Raw genomic sequence first — 7565 nt, forward strand, 5'->3', positions numbered from 1 at the left:
ATGTACACTTCTATATAGCCAAAAAACAGGAAATCATCGTCATAAAGGAGGTAAAAAGGGAAAAGAAAATATATACAGTGAGGGATTCATATTTTACGGGGGCCAGTTTTTCGAATTGCACCCGTCCGTAGGTGCCCTTTGGTAGGGCGTTCCGCATAGGAGCAAAATTAAATTAGTCCCTTGTTTGTGGCAAATCTGGGTTGCACATGGTTTGTTGAGCTCCCTCTGGGGTTGTGGGTGTGGACTTCGCTGACATTAAGGAAGTACTTAATAGACAGGTACATGGGTATCTTGGTGGTGTATCGAATCTTGTGCACCTGACCCATTGCAAGACGCTGTACTCTGTCGTCAACCCTAAGCCATTCCAGCCTGTCAAAGTGGGCAGGGGTGAGGTGGGTTCGGGGAGGGAGGCCAAGTAGTAGCCTGACCAGTTTGTTTTGGAGCCTTGTCTGGAGCCTTGTTTTAAGGGCCTTAGAGGTGCTGTGGTACCAAGAGGTGCAAGCATAGTCGAAGAAACCTTGTACGAGGGCTCCCAATAGGGTCTTCAAGGTGTTTTTGTCGACCAGTGAGGAGATCCTGTATAGTAATCTTGTTCTTTGGTTGACCTTTTTGATTACGTTGCTGGCCATTTTATCACCAGAAAGATTTTCCTCCAGGATGGAAATTTCATTTTTAAGTAGCCTACCTCTGCTAGTTTAAAATGGCTTTGATGTGCTCTACACCAAAGGGCCCAGAGTAGGAGGGCAGTTTGTTAACCAGCGTTGTTGCAATGTTTGTAATGTTTAAGTAGTTGGCTACGTCAAGCTTGTCAGTGATGAGGCCCGGGTGTCATTCGATTTGATGTTTATGTTTGTAAACCTGGTTTTAAGTTGCTGACCGCAGCCTAGTTGGTTGTTTAGTAGCGTCCAGAGCTCCCGAGGATTGTTTTTGTTTTCCTCTGCTTTATCATTGATAAAGTTTATTTTTGTGGATTTGGTCATGGTAGTTACAATGTTTTTTGAGCTTGTTTCGTTGGGTTTTTAGGAGATCACTGTCGAAGCGCTTGGCTATGCTTGGACTTGCATTTAAGAAGTTCAGAGCATTTTTTGTCTCTGGCTTTCATTGCAGTCAGTATGTCCGAATTCATTGACCCTGATGGTTCTCAAAGGAGCCATGATGTTTAGTACTGATGTAAATTTGGTTTTGAAGCCAAGCCATGCTTCTTCGACTAGTGTGCTCCTGAGCTCATCAGACCAATCCATATTCACCAGTTCAAGGTTAAAGGCCTCGCTAGAGTAGGTTTTGAGGTCGCCGGATGTAGTGTTGCCAGGTCCGCGAATTGTAAGCGAGTTTGTGTGTAAGTAGCGTGTGCAAGTAGCGTGTGTGTGAGCGTGTGTGTGAGTGTGTGTGCGTGCGGGGGTGTGGGTGCTTGTGGCGATAGTGTTTGTAGTAAAGAAATGCATTGCCGGCGTGAGTGTGGAAGGGAGGCGACTTTTGTGGTAGTGCAATGACCATTGTTCCGCGGGTGGTGTTGAGGCTCGGCGATCAGCGCGACATGAGGAGATAGATCTGGAACGACGCGAAGGGTAAGTCAGTGACGTCACTGCCGTGTGAGTGCAGTGGGTAGGACGGCGGTGCAGTGGTGAGGATGGCGGGTTTGGCATGACGTAGCTGTTGACTTTGGGTCCCTTATCCGTGTTTGCGCACAACTTTAGCTATGTATATATACAGTAGATATATATTTTAATGTTAAAGAATACATAACCAGGGAGCTCTGCAGTGACCAAAATTTCCATAATATATCAGAAGCTTACTTCATTATCAGTTTATACAAGGCAATGCTTTTGCATATCTTACCTACAGTACTCCCATGCATACAAAGCTTCCTACACAAATATATTTTCTCTTTTTATTTGGTTGATGCAATTTTGTTTATTATGAAATGCGATCATTGTATTATAAATTATAAATTGTGTGTGTGTGTGTGTGTGTGTGTGTGTGTGTGTTTGTGTGTGTGTGTGTGTGTGTGTGTGTGTGTGTGTGTGTGTGTGTGTGTGTGTGTGTGTGTGTGTGTGTGTGTGTGTGTGTGTGTGTGTGTGTGTGTGTGTGTGTGTGTGTGTGTGTGTGTTGACTGTGTTCATTTGCCTTGATTACATGATGGATGAATATGGAAATATAAGTCAAGTGCAAAAAACAAATTCTCAGGTTTATTTGAAGGGGGCAGAAGTTTGATGTGCCTTTGGCAATGTCTGACAGTATATAGTTTTGATTCCATGCCATCCATTTTGTCAGGATAGCACAGAACTCAGAACCAGTCTGGTTCTCAATTCTGTCTTCATATGCATGGAATACTGGGAGTTGAATGGTTGTTTCCAATGAATGAAGAGGTGACTCCAGGAAAGGCAGCAGGACCAATTAGCATTTGTCTCTGGTACCCTTGTAAGTTCACCAAAAATAGATTTTTATCTGAGTAAAAATCCAGTATTTTCAGCGAGGGACACCATCATGCAACAAAGTAATTTTGTTTCTGTGTGTCTGTCTGACAGATTTGACAATGATTTTAAGATTTTAGGGCAGCCAAGCTGTTATTTAGTTGTTTTTGGCTTTTTAGTGGGATTGCTTTTTTCTTTTTTTTGTGGTTTTGTTGTAGTTTTTCTAGTGGGCTCGCCGGCAACAAGCACACTTGGTAGTCGTGGCTGCCAGTTCCCACGGGTGAGACCATACTCAATAACTGCTAGTTTGCGTAATGTCTTCAGAGTAGGTTTTAAGTCTAAGATGTAAATGTCATTGATATAATAGTAAGATTATTATAAAAGAATAATACAACTTTATAGCACCTTTCATGACATGAAATATTTCACCATGTTTGACATGGGGTGTGTATCCTCAAAAGAGGATGATACGATCTCACACCATGCTACAGCACATCCCAGACTTTTTACATGGACCTTTCCCTTTGGGCTTGATCTTTTTTCCAGGCGAAGGTTTGAATTTCCACAGAACATTGAAAGTCTGATCGTTGCAGCCACCAAATATGTACAGCTCTCCATTGTAGGCAAAGGCTGAATGATCTCTACTGTAAGAAAGTTCTGAATGATCCTCACACCCTTCTTTAAGAAGCTGAGCAGAAGGCATGCTCAGCCAGTGGTTGGTCTCTGTGTCAAACACTCTGATTTTGTTGTAGTGGTCCTTATGCCGTCGGGGCCCCCAAACACAAACATCTTTGTTCCGATGATGGTGGCAGAGTGGCTTGCTGAAGCAGGTATACCGAAGTGCCTCTGGTGTTAACTAATCATTGTGATTGACCAGATCATTGTGGCGATGTCCAACTTGTCTTCTCATAATGTCTCCAGTCGTGCCGTCAAGACGTAAAGTGCAGAAACATTATTTGGGGGGGACGGGACGTCATGACTCACATTGTTGTATATTAGCCCATCTGACACCTTGATCGAGTTGAGACTAAGAGCAACTGTACTAGTTAGTCTGCAGCCAATACACAACGACTATTGCGCAGAAAAATGTAATTGGTGCTCAGCTAGACCATGGCATGCACCAGTGCCGGCCGAGAAAAATAAATAAATAGACCATGCAAAATAGTGCAGGGACATTCAGACCCAAATGAGCCCCTCCAGCACCTCCTGACTAAACGTTTGCAACTTTGCATTGCCTTATAGCCTGACCAAAACTACGTCCATAGGCTGACCAGAGCTCTGGTCTGACGTCGCACATAACACAAAATATTAGCATGCATGCCTAACAACGCCGATTTGCACAGCCGCTGTTATCTGTACAGGAGCCACTGAAATGTAATACTCTATTCGAAACGAGAACAAAACATCTTTCGGCCGTCACGCCTCTTGACACGCTCCATATATGGCCAATACAGAAGTCATTCCATGTTGATCTGACCTCATCAAACCCTGTACACTGCTCCATATATGGCCAATACAGAATTAATTATGTTGATCTGACCTCATCAAACCCTTAGATCTCCATATATAATATATGCTCCATATATGATATATTTGAGCTGACCTGTTCTGAAATTCCATATGTTGATCTGACCTCATCATCTGACCTCATCAAACCCTGTACACTCAAGACACGCTCCATATATGGCATCATCACCTAGATCTTCATATGTAGCTGGCCAGCAACTCTACATCTGACCTCACGGACACCAGATTAATTAGCCTACTTGCACAAGGTCGCTTCTCATCCTCAGGGCGTCTTACTGATTCCATTATAAATTTGAATTTGAAGTGAGGGGCGCTCTTATCATCATACATCATCATACATGACCACATTCCAGCCAATCACTTTTGGCGTCCTCACTTTTTATCTTCACTTTTTAAGCCCTCAACCAATCAAATCATCGCTATCGGGTACACACGCAGGCACAAAGCTGGACATAGGAGGGGCTGGCGCCCCTCAAAAATATAGACTACACATGAAAAACAAAATGCTCTTCCTTGGATATTCTAAATAAAATCCAGCACCTTTGGTTGGTGAGATTATTACCCCCAGATAGACAGTCACACAGAGTGGGGCGAAAACATGATCTCCCTCTTGCCTTCAAGCCAGGTGGAGATAATTAGGCTATAACCTATCTATATTCAATGTGTTTCAGGCCAAGGACTAGACAAAGCAAGGACCCCCTACTATGCTACTTCATAATATTTTGTAAAACTGTTTTGCATATTAGCAAACTTCTGATTTCTTTCTTTCTTTTTTGAAAGCCTCCTATTCTATCATAGAGGCCTAGCTGGATGGTTTATGTCTTGTGGTCTTGCATGAATTGTCAAGTTTGTTGATCTCAGAAACTATTTCTGGCAGACATGTGAATGTTGTGTGTAATGCACAATCTCTGTAAAGCGCATTGAATAAAGGCGCTATATAAATGCACCATTTACCATTTTGTGATCACTGGTCAACAAAAACACCTTGAAGACTTTAACAGGAGCCCTCGTACAAGGTTTATTTGACTATGCATGCACCTCTTGGTACCACAACACCTCAAAGGCCCTTAAAACAAGGCTCCAGACCTCCCAAAACAAACTGGTCAGGCTCCTACTTGGCCCCCGAACCCACCTCACCCCTGCCCACTTTGACAGGCTGGAATGGCTTAGGGTCGACGATGAGTACAGCATCTTGCAATGGGTCTGGTCCACAAGATTCGATACACCACTAAGATACCCATGTACCTATGTCTAAATACTTCCTTAATGTTAACGAAGTCCACACCCACAACACCAGAGGGAGTGCAACAAACCATGTACACCCCAGATTCAGCACAAACAAGGGACTAAATTATTTTCGCTCCTATGCCACCAAAATGTGGAACGCCCTACCAACAGTCATTAAGACATGTGAATCCCTTGACTCTTTCAAAACCGCTCTCAAAGGGCACCTACGGACAGCTGCAATTCGAAACTGGCCCCCGTAAAATCTGAATCCCCCCCCCCCTTTTCCCCTCACTGTATATGTTTCTTTTCCCTTTTTGCTTCCTTTATGATGAATTCCTGTTCTTGACTATATAGAAGTGTCTATTTGTACGTCTCTATAAATGTTTTGATGAATTGAACATGGTGGACCCTCTTGTAAACAAGTGTAATGCTTAATTGGGTCGTCCACTCACAGTTAACAGTCTTTGTATTGAGTTTGTGCTTGAAATGTACTGTAATTCTGCAAACTGTTAAGTAAATATTTAAATCAATCAATCAATCAATCAAAGTAACCCAGGCATGGTTACTGAAATTTGCAGCCAGCTCTGTACAGTTTTTGAGAATGGATGTGCAGGGGTGTTTCTATAGGTGGTAGGCATGCCTCCCCAAAATATAATAAACATAACAGTATCTGGCGCTATAGCAAGTTTGGTCGGTGGGTGAGTGCACTGCTGGTCAGTACCAATGAAAAGTTCAAAATCATCAATTGCAATTTAGAAATAAATGGTAAATAAATGGTGCATTTATATAGCGCTTTAATCCAAAGCGCTTTACATAAATTGTGCATTACATTACACCCATTCACACACTTTCATACACTGATGGTGAAGGAAACCATGCAAGGCACCAAGCTGCACATCGGGAGAAATTAGGGGTTCAGAGTCTTGCTCAAGGACACTTCGACTGGGAACCTTGCGGTCCCATACGGCCGCTCAACCGGTCACTCCACTGCCACCCAGAAACAGAAAGAAAGAAAGCAGACAAAAGTACTTTTATAGGTGTGTTTTCATGGACATTTTTAAAAGCATCTGTCTGGTTGTCCTGATTGCTTTGAAAAGATCAAAGCCATCAAAGCCAGAAAGAGGAAAGATGGTAGAAAGATGTAAAAAAAAAAAAAAAAGTACAGAGGTGGCCTTGGAAATAATAATACAAAATGTACAGGGTTAAGTATGAGGCCCCCACCATAAAATAATGGATAATAATCTGTTCCAATAATATGGAACAGATCACTTTCTCTCTCAGACTGCAGAAGGAGAAATGTATAAAGTTTTGGTCTAATTGGGTGGAATATATTATTCCTTTGCGACCAGATTTTGTAGCGGCAAGGATTGAATGAATCCGCCGTGATACATTAGACCTAGAACCAGCCAGGATAGATTACGGTTTGTGGGTAAAACAAGTCAAGAGGCCATGTTGAGATTAGACATGTCCAGAGGAGGGATGAGGGGTAAAATGGGAAAAGGATGCTGATGATGGAGCTGCCAGGTAAAGAGGTGGTTTATTTATGGAAGTGGTGAGAGAGCACATGCAGGTGGATGGAGTGACTTTGATTGATTGAAGTATTTATTAATAGATTGGAGAATTACAGTACATATCAAGCACAACTCAATACAAAACTGTTAACTGTGGATGACATCATAAACTTTATGGCATAAAGCATTACACTTGTTTACAATAGGGTCCACCATGTTCAATTCATCATAACATTTAGAGACTGAGGAAGATCCAGAGAACATAAGCAGATGGAAACCGCTGTGGGACTGGCTGAAAGAAGAAAATATGTAATTACAAAAGATGTACCGAAAAACAATAAATGTTGATGAGTGCAACATGAACAAGTAGCCTATAAGAAATGCCACTGAACCCACTTGTTTGCTATATTATAGCCTACACAAAAACTTGAGTTTCTATGGGTCTGGGGGCATGCATGGGTCTGGGCTACTTATTAAGATCAACTATATATTTGAAACATTTTAAATGGTTATAGTTACTTTCTAGATTTCTCTTTACATTTAGTGTAAGAAAGAAAGAAATACTTCTATCTTTTTTAAGAGAACATAGCCCCCCCAAATCTCCCACTGCCAGAGACTTTCTGTACTTGGCCTTAAAATAATTGTAAAAAATAAACTAAAAACAAACGATTAATTCTACCATGCGTATACAAATGAAAATGCATAATATGTATCCGCCAGTGCATATGGACATTTGTCTAATTTATTTATTGCATGCCTTCATCTTTACCCGCTACCAGCAGCAGTACCACCTCCACCACCACACCATCACTTCACAACCAAACAAGCTTTTTCTGCCCGACATTATCTTCACCTAGACTCCGCTACGGGAGGCTGAAATGACGGATGC

This window comes from Protomyctophum bolini, assembly GCF_963924005.1.
Source record: "Protomyctophum bolini genome assembly, chromosome: 18".
NCBI classification, from domain to species: Eukaryota; Metazoa; Chordata; class Actinopteri; order Myctophiformes; family Myctophidae; genus Protomyctophum; species Protomyctophum bolini.